The 13,977-nt window shown below is 38.1% G+C and overlaps 1 protein-coding gene across 5 annotated transcripts in view; it reads left to right on the plus strand.

Annotated features, from left to right (window-relative positions):
* The first annotated feature begins 1,085 nt into the window (after nt 1-1,085).
* TTLL7 (tubulin tyrosine ligase like 7) overlaps nt 1,086-13,977 on the plus strand; it is a 150,541-nt gene continuing 137,649 nt past the window's right edge. For 3 of the 5 annotated variants that reach the window (XM_078072835.1, XM_078072836.1, XM_078072837.1), the window contains exon 1: nt 1,088-1,342. The gene's annotated coding sequence lies outside the window, so the exon portion shown is untranslated. Of the gene's footprint in view, nt 1,343-13,977 lie in introns of all 5 variants that reach the window. The other 2 variants (XM_036089899.2, XM_036089900.2) reach the window with 2 other exon arrangements.

Below are 13,977 nucleotides of genomic sequence, written 5' to 3' on the forward strand. Positions count from 1 at the left end.
AAAGGACAAAACCTTAATTCAGAATGAATGGCTTTTAATGGTGGAAGGGCTTTTAACTGAGGTATTTGGAGGTGTGTTTTTTTTTTTTTTCATTTTGCCCCCTTAAATTATATTTTAAAGGTAGTTGTCAACTCTGTTCTTTTTTTTTCTTTCTATAAGGAAAACTATACACTTGTCTCCATCTTCACCATGGTCTGAAATGAACCTGCTTAAGACTGGTTGTGAAAGGGGCGGGAACCACACAAGTAACTTTCACAAAAGTTTAGTAAGGGATGTCATGGTGGGAACTTCTCTTTTCAGTTCTATGCAAGTTAATTTCATGTAAGGATATGATTTCCTCCCCACTCCCAAGACACTAATCTTTAAAATGGTAGACAGTGAACCTGAAATATTTTTGAATTTCTTTAATGCTCTTTTATAGAACTGTTAAAATGTACATTTTCCAACTGCAGTGGTTCGACATTTGTGGAGCAGTAACTCTGTGATTCAAAAGTGTCCCTTATTTTCCTGTAGCTACAAAGCACCTATAGGATGGGGGCCCACTTAATTTTATTTTCTAACTTTCAGGCTGGGCTTAGATACCTTTTTAATTCTTTGCTCCACAAAGATGCTTGGGTAAAAGACCTGAGGAGCCCCTTCAAGGACTCTGATGCTCCTCTCTCTTTTGTGGTAAGACGTCTAGAGTAAGATATGCACCAGAAACTGGCGCCATAGGGCCCCGCTGTGGAGCAGGAGGAGGTGGCTCGAAGGCAGGGCTCCGGCCAGCGCCCTTTCGCATCTCCCCAGGAGGGGACACCGCCCAGGCGCACCCGTTGCTAGGTCCTCTGTTTGCCGCGTTCTAAAGGAGCCCTGAGCGGAACCAAGGCAAACCCGGACGGGGGTGCCCGGAAAAGCTTAGGGATTGTGTTCAGTCAACAGCCAGGGAGAGCAGCTTGCTCCTCTCTTGGTGCCTTTTGCCCCCAAGCCCTCCCGGCGCTACTGGGAGGCGGAGGATTCCCCTCGTTCTTGGTTCCTCCCAACCGTCGCCGGCCCTCGGCGCCCTCCACGACCGCCCCGCTCCGCACGTCGCGCACCCCCGGTCGCAGCCCGCGAATGGTCTGGCCCGTCGGTAGCCGCCACCCCCTTCGGCAGCGACAGCTGCTCCAGCTGCTCCGGGTGGAGCGCCCGAGCCCCGAGCCGTGGCTGCTTAGGGCTGCGGGCTGGCGGAGGGGAGCACCGGACTACCAGCGCAGGCTGCCGGGCCCGGGGGCAACCGCCCGCGGGAAACCGGGAAGCGGAGGGGCCGCAGAGGGACCGCCTGCAGCCGGGAGGAGAAGACCAGGGCTGGGCTTTCCTCACCCCGGTGAGTACCTGCTGCCCGGCTCCTTCCCGACCCCCTTTCACCGCCCCCACACGCCCGAGGTATCGGCCCCCACCAGGGACGGTCATTGCTCTAGGGACACTGGCTCCCGCGGGAGCAGCGGAACCGGGAGCTGCTACTGTTAGGACTAATGATTCAGCACCATTCGTGCCCCGAGAGAGATTTGGGCGGAATGGGGGAGGGTGGTGGGGGCGGGCGAGGTCAGTTGCTGTGCTCTCACCTCAGTTTCTCGGCTTCAGAGGTACCACCCAGGCGGGCGGTGTCGGGTGGGGTGAACAAGGAGGCTCCCTGCTGGCTTGTTCCGTAATTCCGTCCTTTTCCCAGAGCATGGTACAAACCTCTGTGAGTGTGCGGTGCAATCTTTAAAGTGTGTCAGATTAGTGTCTTTTTCCCACATGCGAGTGAAGTATGGGGCCCTTGTCTATACCTGTCAGTTTCTTTACTTCTTGCTCCGTTGGATACTTAATTCAAGCCATCGTCCACTCAGTTTTTCATTGCATAGCATTCCGCCACTAATGTGTGAAATAGAGGCTGTGTCCAAGTAGTCTTGTGTTCAGAGTGGGTTTGCTTGGTCTTGGCATAGGAGGGAAAGATTTAAGGGAGGTAGGAAATAATACTTTCAGAGTCTAGACACTTACTTTTAGATATATTATTTCATTAAATCATCACAGCAACCCAGAACCAAAGGTGGAAAGTGAGGAGCCTGGAAGTTAAATTACATGCTCAAGGTCACAGAACAGGAATTTGAATACAAGTCTCCCTGACTCCAAAGCCCATGGATCTTCCACTGTATTACAGAGTTGTATGTCCAAGTGTAAGGGTACATATAGATGGCCCATTAGATATTAAACATAATTTTCATAAGAGTGATCTCAAACAATAGCAACAACCTGTAAACTTACTGTATATGGAATTGTTGTTCTTTTAGTAAGAAAGGGCTTTGAATTATGTGGAAAAAAACCCCATTTTCTTAGAAAGCGTTTGCCAAAAAATAATATCTGGACAACACTGCAAAGGAGAGCTAGGTCATTGCAGGAGATGTTTAACACATTTTTGGCAGTGATATATGGTGGATGCTCAAATGTTGGAAAAATCAATTAGGAAAGTAAAACAAAACGAAACACCTGGAAATCTTTTTCTTTTTTAAAACTTAATGGAAACATTTGCAATAAGAACAGTTATCTAGTTCATGGGGTGTGTGACTGAACTGTTTTTGTGGGGTGTGTCATCCCATGATAGGGTGACAGATAAACCCAGACTGATAATGTTATTTGATTCATTTCCACTGTGATGTGGCATAGTAGGTGATAACTCCATTTTACAGACTAAGGAACTGAAATAGAAGGTTCAAGATCCTATGGCTAGTAAGTGGTGGCATCTAGACAAGTATTGACTTACAAAAAATATGTGTGTTGTAGCAAAATGTAGTTCTGTATAGTGGGAAACTGCATTGATTTGTTTTTGCTCTGCCCTTCAGAGTTAACAATTATATTGACCTGTGTACTCTTTCTGAAAAAATAACGGATGCTAGGTTTTTCTTTATCTGTTGCTTGGCCATTTGATTTGCCTTCCTTTATGATTTATGTATTCTCCCTTAAGATGTGAAACTCTTGTTGATGTCTCCAGAGGCAGGTTGCTATAGTACAAATGCTCATTATCTCTAAGTACTGGAATAGTACTTGATGGCGGATAGGAACATAATCATCTTAGTCTGTCATTTCTAAAGTATTGAACTATTTACATTGGAGAATTATTAATGAGGATATTGAGAGACTAAAAGCCCATTGCCTAAATAAAGCCATAAAATGGAGGCACAAATTTATATATGTTGTTCACACCAGACTGTGAGAGAAGAAGGATCACGTGATGACCCTTAAATTTGATTTCTAGGAGGTCATTTCTTTTTGTTCTTTATATGGCTGTAGTCTCTATCCTGAACCTCTGTGAGGCATCTTGCAGTCCAGTCTGTTTAACTACAAGGAGGATGGCAGAATTGGTATGAAAAAATAAGCAAAACTACGATCCCACTGCTATTAAAAAAAAAAAAAAAAAAGAAGGTGCATGTCCTAGTGATGGTCAGCGGGAACATTTTAAAACAGAGGCAACACATTTTATTTAGATAACATCACCAAGTGTGAATATAATACCAACCTGGTTTGAGCACTGCATCTTTTCTCACTCTTGTCTCTCTCTTTCTGTATATATATATGTATTTGTTGAATGACTACTGTCTGCAGACCATTCAAATTCTTGACTTCAAGGAACTTAAAGTCTAGCTGGGGAGGTATTTACTTACACATGAGTAATTAACAAAATAATTAGAATTGGCCTAATATCAGGAAAAGGTGGTGCTATAAATGCTCTATCAACACCTTAAGAAGGAGAAATCATAGAGGCTGGTTTCATAACACAATCAGTAACTCTTCATGGATGGAAGTGAATTCAATCACTCTGCCAGATGGGAAGGATTTGGATAGGAAAAGACAAAGCCAGACAAGGAGGTTCAGCTAAGTGCTCATATACTGTTTGAATACACAGTGACAAATTGTGAAGAACCTTGCATATCAGGCAGTGAAATCTGCTCCTCATCTGGTAGTCACAGGGAACTAGCAGTGTAGGTTACTAAGCAGGCCAAGGTTCTCTTTGGCTGGTCTTGCTCATATTCTCCATATTCCTTGTTCCAAGTGCCCTTCCAGAAAATGCTATAGTTCCTGGGTACTGATATTAAAAGGATTAATTGTCAACTGAACCCAGGAGTTTTCTACACAAGTAACATTTTTCCTCTTTCAAAGAAGCTTGCCTTTTTGAAAGCTTCCCCTTTCTGTTATAAAATTATGAACAGTTTGGAAACTATAAAAATATAAAAAGGAAAAAAATATCACCATACTTGTACTAACTAAAGACAAGCACTATTAATATTTTGATGTGATTTTGATATTTCCTTCCACTTTTTTCTGTGCATGGTTTTAATCATGATATATATATTACTTTTTAAAATATTTTTACTTTAAATTTTATAACATTAATATTTTCCCTTAATTACAACTGGAAAGTGAACTTTAAAAATATCTACATAATTTTCCATTAGGTAGATGTATGATAATTTCTTAACCATTCCTCAGTGTTGGTATATTTTTGATGATAATAACTAACACTGTGATGAACATCTTTGTTCATAAATGAAATTTCTGGGTTAAAAAGTATGAAATCTTAGTTCAATTTTTTAAAATTGAGATATAATTAATATATCTCAATATATATCAATATAACATTATATTAGTTTCAGGTGTAACATAATGATTTGATATTTATATATATTGCACATGATCACCACACTAAGTCTAGTTAATATCCATCACCACACAGTTACAATTATTTTTTCTTATGATGTGTAGTTTGACTACTTCATGCAACTTTTGAAACTCTGCTGGATTCTGCATGTTCTCTGGACATTACAAATTATAAGATATTGGCGTATTATTAATTATTTACACTCACTCCTGTTTGTGGTTCCTCAGATTACACTTTTTCAGGCAATCTGCTCTTTTGGTTAGAGAAACTATTTGAATCATGGCTACTGGGCAAAATAGATGAAGGGGATTAAGAGGTACAAACTTCCAGTTATAAAATAAATAAGTCATGGGGTTGAAAAGTACAACATAGGGAATATAGTCAATAATATTATAATGACTTTGTATGGTGACAGATGGTAACTACACTTATTTGGTGTAGTGGTGAGCATTGCATAATGTATAGCGTTGTCGAATCACTATGTTTTACACCTGAAACTAATGTAGTATTATATGTCAACTATACTTCAATTAAAAAAAAAAAAAATCATGGGCAGTGTGAGAAAGGCGGGCAGTTGGGGCCTGAGGAGAGATGTAAATGAAGCTGGAGAGCGTGTTTGGTGAGAGTCGGCAAGAGTTTATAGTCAGAGAAGGGAATATATGATGGACTACATTCTGGTTTTAGCATTGTATTTGTGGACCTCAGTTTCCACCCCTCCATCCTCCCTTCAGGTATCTACCCCGCCCTTATCTTTCAAACTTCAACTTCTTCCGCCCTCCTGTATCAGATTCCTAGGTCTCCAGCTTCAGTATCCTGGCAATGCAAAGCATATGAACTTGCATTCTGATTTAGAGAATCCGCATAGGTGAGGGTGGGAATTTCAGACCTCCTTCCAGTTCTCAGGAGAAGCCCTGGTTACAAGGTACAAGGGAGTGTGGTGGACATCGACGACTTCTGCCCTCCCTCCCTTGTGTATTGCTAGAGACAGCCTCTGAGAACAGTGGCAGTTGAGAGACACAGAGCATTCCCAGCGTTTCCCGTGGGCATTCAGATGTTTCCTTCCCCTTGTTTCCAGTAACCCTCCACCTTCCCCTTGTTTCCAGTGACCTCCACCTTCCCCTTGTTTCCAGTAATCCTCCACTAAAGGAAATTCCCCTGAAGGAGGAGAGAGACTATGCCTCCCTTACCCCAGCAGTTGTAGGGACGAGTGCCACTACCTCCTTTGCTTTGGCTGGGCCTCTTACCCCCCAGTCTCTCACCTGTGCTTCCTCTGAATCCCACCCTCATCCTACTTGGAATATCAGAAGCCACTGAGGGGGGCGCCTGGGTGGCTCAGTCGGTTGGGCGGCTGCCTTCAGCTCGGGTCATGATCCCAGGGTCCTGGGACTGAGCCCCGCATCGGGCTCCCTGCTCGGCGGAGAGCCTGCTTCTCCCTTTCCCTCTGCCTGCCGCTCTGCCTACTTGTGCTTTCTCTGTCAAATAAATAAATTAAAAAAAAAAAAAAGAAGCCACTGAGGCAGGGAGGCCATTAAGGGTCTCTGAGGACCAGTGGAAGGGGAGTCACTGGGATGTGAATGTGCCTTGAGGACACAAGTAGGGAGCATAGGCAGGTTTTATAATGTGCCATTAGTCTTGGGAGACCTGAAAGGAAATGAAAACAGAAGCATCAACTTTACAAATCCACAATAGCCTCCTCCCCCCTTTTACGACCTGACAGATGATTTCTGGTGGAAGCTGGACATCGAGGAAGAATTTGTCCTGTGCTTAGTTGAGACCTATTATTTAAAACAATTTCCTTAAGCTCTTAGAAAGTGGTAAATTTATTTCCATTCCTCTTAGGCATTATCTGTCAAAGTTGAACTGGGCTCAGCCAACAGTTTCCCTAGGGTTAACTTAAAGTTAAAAAACTTAAATTTAAATAGGCTTGCCTATTTTTCTCCACTACCCTTATTTCTGTTAATTCCCATTTGACATTTATTTGTTTACACACTCCTGCCCATAGTACACATAGTAGTTGACAAAGCCAAAGTGTTGGGATTGTTTGGGCTCTGGGAAGGTGAGTGATAAAGCTGTTTAACTCTTTTTTCCTTCACTTTTTACTTGCAAGTGACTGGTTGGCCTATGTTCCTTTGACTCCTTTGAAGGTTTAGAGTTAGGTGGTCAAGTGATCACTGGGTCTTCTCCGAGGCTGACCCAAAGGTCTGAGAACTCCTTCCCTTTGAAATTGATGGTATTCTTGGTTCACTGGGTACACCGAACCATCCTCATTGTTTGATTTTTTTTAAATTGTGTTGTGGCTCCTGAGTTTCCAAACTTCTATGTTATTTTGTTCTTCTGCTTAGCCATGTGAAATGAAACATTATGTTTGACAAAGGATTATTTTGAACATTTCTATCTCTTTTACCCACTACTTTGCAAAATCTGGCCTGTGTCACATCTAATTCAACAAGATGGCATTAGCTTATTTTTACATAAATTCTCCTTTCTCCTCCATTAGTGTATTTTCGTGAAATGGACTTTTTAAAATAAATTGAGCATTTGTGGATTTGGAAGATGGGTCAGCAGTAATCCAGGCGGCAGCTTCAAGATTATTTTGCGGCTTTTTGTTGGGTTAGAATTTTAGAGCTGCTTAGGTATACCTCTCTTTTAAGGTAGTACCATCTTTCTTTTGTAAGAGAAGTGACGCCACTTAAAAGTTGTTTGTGTAAAATCTGCCTTAATTGGTGTGGTCCTAATACTAGGTTTGACTGGTTTTATGATATGGATGGCCATATGTGTGCAGTATTGGTAGGAGAAGTTAGCAGCTATGGATTTAATTTAAATCATTACGTTTGATGGGAAAATTTTCATGTGTAATTTTGTCATTATTTAAACTATTTTTCAAGATACTAAATAAATAAAATCTGTAACCATGTGTGATACTCATGGTGATTGCTTAAAAAATCAGGACAATAATTTTAGCACACATCTCGGTTTATATTTAGAATCAGTCAGTCTGCAGTTACCCAACAAATATGTGTGAGCTACTTTGTGGAGAGGAACGATAGAAATTGGACACTTTCTATAATCAGCTTAATTTACATGAAATGAGACGGGGGCATTTTCATTTAGCTTTAGGTTTGATCACATGCAAGATGATAATATTTAGTTACTTAGCATGTCTCAATCTGGAATATTAAATATTGTTTCTTCATTTCAACAATATAAAAAAATCGAGTGAGAGAGAGGAAAAAAACAAGTGTAATTTTCATGCACAATCATAGTAGGATTAAAAATTGATCTACAGCTGCCCCTTTAGACACTAATTTTGACAATAGATGCTAGTATTTACTATTATATGTAAACAAAAGGATGACTTTTATTAATATAGTTTTAATGGTTTTACTTCTTTTAGGGTATTTGAGGAAAAAATAACATGTCAAATTCATTGAATATTTTATTTACTTATTTGTTTGTTTGTTTATTTATTTATTTATATTTTTAAAGTAGGCTCCATGCCCAGTGTGGAGCCCAATGCAGGGCTTGAACTCATGACACTGAGGTCAAGACCTGAGCTGAGATGAAGAGTCGGAAGCTTAACCCTCTTAGTCACTCAGGTGGCCCCATTGAATACTTTTTAAAATCTCTGACATCTACATTTAGTGCACATCAGCATCCCCCTTGGTCAACACACAAATTTCAACCCATCATTTCTGGAAAATCGAAACAAGTTATTTCTGCAACTTGCTACAAAAATTAAAGGAAAGTAGACATCTTAAATATTAAGGAAAATTTGAAAGGGGGGTAATCAGTGCTTCTTAAAATCAAGTGGACTGTATTTATGTGGAAAAGCTTTTTCACTTGTCAAAAATCAGTGCCAAATGAGTATTTCAGGAAGAAAGAAAAGTTTACTGCTCCATATGTGAGGGGGCTGTCATTTCAGAATAGGAGGCATTTTCTCTTTTAAAAATTTATCTCGGGCATAGAATATGTGATAGCTATTTTTATCCTTAACTAAGGAATTAAAAGTTAAATGTACTCCTCATTGGTTATAGTATAGCATATTTACTTCAATAACATGCTTGAGAGTATATCTGTGAATTTTGTTTTTAGAATCCATAAGGAACGAGAATAAATATAAATATGAAGTAAGGTTACTAAAGTGTAGCTGCTTCCTTTTTTTTTTTTTTAAGATTTTATTTATTTGTCAGAGAGAGAGAGAGCTCAAGCAGGGGAAGCAGGGGGAGTGGCAGACAGAGGGAGAAGCAGGCTCCCTGCTGAGCAGGGAGCCTGATGTGGGACTGGATCCCAGGACCCTGGGATCACGACCTGATCCGAAGGCAGATGCTTAACTGACTGAGCCACCCAGGCACCCCTAAAGTGTAGCTTCTACTGGGAATAAAATTAAGCAAATAGACTTAGCAATATTTATGAATACATATATTTAGATCTCCAGATAAAATTACTTAATGGTCCAGTAGTTTTCCTCTCTTTGATATAACTGAGCATATTGTGGTATTATGAAATCGATTATCATGCTTTCTAGAAGAAAAAGTTAATAACATTTTCCTTCAGAGTAGTATGAAAATATTGTGATTTATGTGTTTATTTGGGTGATTTCTGACATTTTGTAGGCATTCCACAAATGCAACTTTTTCTTCCACTTAATATTTAGTATTATTTTTATATAATTTTGTATTGTGATAAAAAACACATGATATAAAATTTACCATGTTAACCATTTTTAAGTACAGTTGGTAGGGTTAAATATATTTACATTGTTGTGAAACAGATCTTCAGAACTTTCTCATCTTACAAATCTGAAATTCTATACTCATTAAACAACCTTCCTTTCCCCTTCCCCAAGCCCTTGGTAACCACCATTTTATTTTCTGTTTCTATGTATTTTATTACTTTAGATACTTCATATAGATGAAATCATATAGTATTTGTCTTTTTGTGATTGATTTATTTCACTTAATGTAATGCCCTAAAGGTTCATCCATTTTTTAGTATATGTGAGGATCGCCCTCTCTTTTAAAGCTTAATAATATTCCATTGTATATGTAGACCACATTTTGTTTATCCATTCATCTGTCAATGGGCATTTGGGGTTGCTTTCACCTCTTTGCCACTGAAAATAGTGCTGCTATGAACGCAGGTGTGCAAATATCTCTCTGAGACCCTGCTTTCAATTCTTTTAGATGTATACCCAGAAGTGAGATTACTAGATCACGTGGTAGTTCTATTTTTAATTTTTTGGGAAACTTTCATACTGTTTTCCGTAGTGGTTACACTATTTTACATTCCCAACAGTGTGTAAGGGTTCTAATTTTCCACACCCTCACCAACACTGCTTATTGATTGATTGATTGTTCTATTGTAGTCGTCCTAATGGGTGTGAGGTGATATCTCATTGTGGTTTTGATATGCATTTCTCTGATGATTAGTGCTATTGAGCATCTTTTCATGTGCCTGTCAGGTGTTTGTATATCATCTTTGGAGATTTGTCTACTTAGGTACTTTGCCCATTTTTTTAATCTGGTTATTGGATTTTTTTTTGTTTTGAGTTGTTGGGAGTTCTTTCTATATTCTGGATATTAGCCCCTTATCAGATATATGATTTTCTCCTACTCCATAGGTTGCCTTTGCACTCTATTGATTATGTCCTTTAATGTATAAAAAAATTTTTGTTTAATATAGTCCCATTTTTCTATTTTTGCTTTCGTTGCCTGTAGCATTGATTACTTTTAGCATTTTAAAAATGTATTGACAGAATTATTTCAAGTTGCTCTTTATTAATTCTTTCCCACCTTATTCTTTAAAGTCCACATGATTATTTTTGAGACTATGTAATTATGATGACTAGTGTAATTATTTAACAAATTAAACTGAATTTTGAAAAAATTTTTTTGGAGGAGTCACTTTTTAAAATGTCCAGTGTAAGAATTTAATTGCTATAATTTAACCATATGTTAATATGAATTGTTTAAACCTATACGTCAATTTAGGGAGAATTGACATCTTTACTGTGTTCATTCTTCCGATCTGTAAACATGGGATGTCTCCAGGATTTGGGTCTTCTTTGATTTCTTTTATTAGCAATTTATAATTTTCATCATACAGATATTACCCATGTTTTGTTAGAATATTTTTTTTAAGATTTTGCCCATTTATTTGTCAGAGAGCGAGCAAGCACAAGTAGGGGAGCGGCAGGCAGAGGGAGAAGCAGGCTTCCCGTTGAGCAAGGAGCCCGATGCCCAACTCGATTCCAGGCCCCTGGGAGCAGGACCTGAGCCAAAGGCAGATGCTTAATCGATTGAGCCACCCAGGTGTCCCTTTGTTAGAATTATACCTAATTATTTCATTTTATTTGGAGCAACTGATAATGACATTCATTTTAATTTGTTTCCATTTTTTTGTTGTCAGTATGTAGAAATGCAATTGGTTTTTTGTGTATTGATCTTGTATCCTGAAACCTTACTGAAGTCACGTTTTTTGGATCTAGGATTGTAGATCCTTTGAGAATTTTTTTTTTCTTTATCATCTGCAAACCAAGACACTTTCTTTCTTTACAGTCTGTTAAAATTAAAATAAATCTTTAATTGTTTTTCTTGCCTTATTGCAAGTGCTAGGAATTCTAGTATTGTGCCAAATAAGAATGGTGAGAGTGAACATCCTTGCCTTGTTCATGATCTTAGAGGAAAATTATTCAGTCTTTTACTATTAAGTATGATGTTAGCTGTAGGTTTTTTTTGTAGATGTTCTTTATTAGGTTGAGAAGATTCCCTTTCTGTTTCTAGTGTACTGGTTACTTTTCATCCTGAATGGAGATCAAATTACATCAAATTTCTTTTTGCATTAATTGATGTGGACATATGATTTTTTCCTTAACCTCTTGATATGGTGGGTTACATTGATTAATTTTTGAATATTGAATGAACCTTGTGCACATGGTATAAATCCTTTTTGGTCATATAAGCACATCACACACACATATGTTGCATTCAATTTGCAAAAATTTTGTTAAAGATTTTTGCATTTAACTTCATGAGGGATATTGGTTTGTAGTTTCCTTTCTGTTGTGCTTTCTTTATTTGGTTCTGGTTGTTAGAATACTACCAGCCTCGTGTGCTACTAAGAAATTACAGTTTGTTGAATTTGGGTGTTGTGGCAAATTCAAATATCCATAATTACCTGAGCAGGCTATTACAATACTTCTTTTTCCAACTACATGTCTCTGTGTGGCCAAATTTTTTCATATACTTCCAACAAAAACAACTTCTCAGAATAAATGCAGAAGTGGATAAGAGAATCTGTGCTCTATGAAGCAAGATATTAAAGAGATTTTTAAAAGTACAAAGCACCGCTCATTTCTTTTTTTTTAAATTATAGTTATTTAAAAATAAAATGTTTTTGTTAATACATAATGGTTTTCAACATATATCCATTTTAGTTTCTAATAGGGTAAATATTAATAGCTATAACCTACAAAAACTAAAAGTCAACAAAATTTAAAGAGTGTGAAGAGTTCCAACACCAAAAAAATTTGAGAATCACTACTAAGACAACCAAGACAAGGAGAAAAGTGAAGCCAAAGGCATGGGCATGTGCATCTCACACTGGCATTGGTTTTACCAAGTTGTTCCATATGCTTGTTTTCCTTTTTCTCTACTAATACTTTTATTTCACTAAAGATGCTTTTTTTCCTCCACACTGATTCACCCATATGTACTCCTTTCCCCTAGGATAAATATGATAAAAAGACCGATAGAACCTTACAATGCAATCTTTATGAAATGAAATCCCTCAAAATTATCCCCATTCTAACTTTAATAAACCCACATATAGATATATGACTATATTTTAAGTTATAAGTTATAATAAATAGAATTACAATATTAATTCAGTGATTGCTTATGCAAGGAAGAAGTAATTTAAAATATTTTGTCAAGAATTGACTCAAAGATAGTATAGAAAATATTTGAATTACTGTCCTTTGATTTTGAGTATTATAAATGGCTTTTCTTTTATACTTTTCCCCAGTACTTTATTGAATATAACTTATATATTGTATAATGTACAACTTGGTGAGTTTTTACAAGATTTTGGTAATTAGCATTTGAAGATACATAGTTTGTAATAGGATGAACATATAAGATGAGATTTTCAAATCTGAGAATATCAATGAAGAAAAAAAAAGAAGAAATGAGCTAGGAGAAACATTAGCTCACAAAATCCATGTTTGAATCCTGTATGTGTATTAGAGCTGGGCACACACTTAATTTTGAGTTTTCTAACTTCCAGGCAAAGAGGAAAACATGAAAAATTTAATGATTGAAAAGCTCATCCATGAGAAAAACAAACCAGTTGCCTAAGAGGAACAAAGTTGTTCCTGTCTAGAATCCAGAATGAAATTTCTCCTATAGTTTATTTAAAAGTGGATTCAGTATAGTGTAATACAGTTTCCTCAACACCCTTAACACTGAAAGTCAGCAGGATTCATTGGGCTATTTTTTATAATGTCCTTCATCTAATAGACCCATGGTGTGGCTCTGTGTCTTTGGGGGAAATAACCTCTCAAGATCTGATTATTTTCTTCTCTAACATGAGAATAACATCTACCTTGGTAAAGACTGTATGTGCTCAATAAATAACTATGCTTTTTCTTAAAGCAGTTCTGTTAGGGTGGCTGTGACCAGCCATGTGGTGTGGCCCAGGTACATAGCTCTCCGATAACTGGCTTCATTCATGAATGGACGTTATAGTGTCTCAAAGAATGAAAGTTCTGCATATCTTTTAGGAATTTCTTCATGCATATTATTTTGAGGGGCAGTGCATTTGAGGCTTTATTCCCTCAAATTAATTTGTTGTCAGTCAAGTAAAGAATCCCATGATTTGAGAGTCTGGTGGGCTGAGTGATAGGAGTTTACCAAGTCTCTGTTACCTAAGTAGAAGGCTATTACAGCTCTGCACTAAAGTAGACTAAAGGAATGACCCGAGACTAATTTTAAAACTTCCTCCAAAGTCAGTTTTGCACCATAGAAGAGTGGATGGTGGAAGTCCCAAATGTGTGACATAGAATGTGGCTCCAAATGCTTATTGAAGGTGGCGCAGCCTTTGGTACAAATAAAAGACGTGGGGCTACCACTTCCACCTCTCTTACAGAGAAATGTCATTTTTTTTTCTTCAGACCAAAATATTTTTTCTAGAGTGTTTTTTAAACCATCCGTCAAGTCTCTATAGAGGGAGGCTGAAAACCAAATTGTTGGGGGTTGGTAAATTCTCACTTAGTAAAAGTTGAATTAGGCCCTAGACTTTTTGAACAGAGCAGTAAAACTAGCTTG

This window comes from Halichoerus grypus, chromosome 5 (genome assembly GCF_964656455.1).
Source record: "Halichoerus grypus chromosome 5, mHalGry1.hap1.1, whole genome shotgun sequence".
Taxonomy (NCBI): domain Eukaryota; kingdom Metazoa; phylum Chordata; class Mammalia; order Carnivora; family Phocidae; genus Halichoerus; species Halichoerus grypus.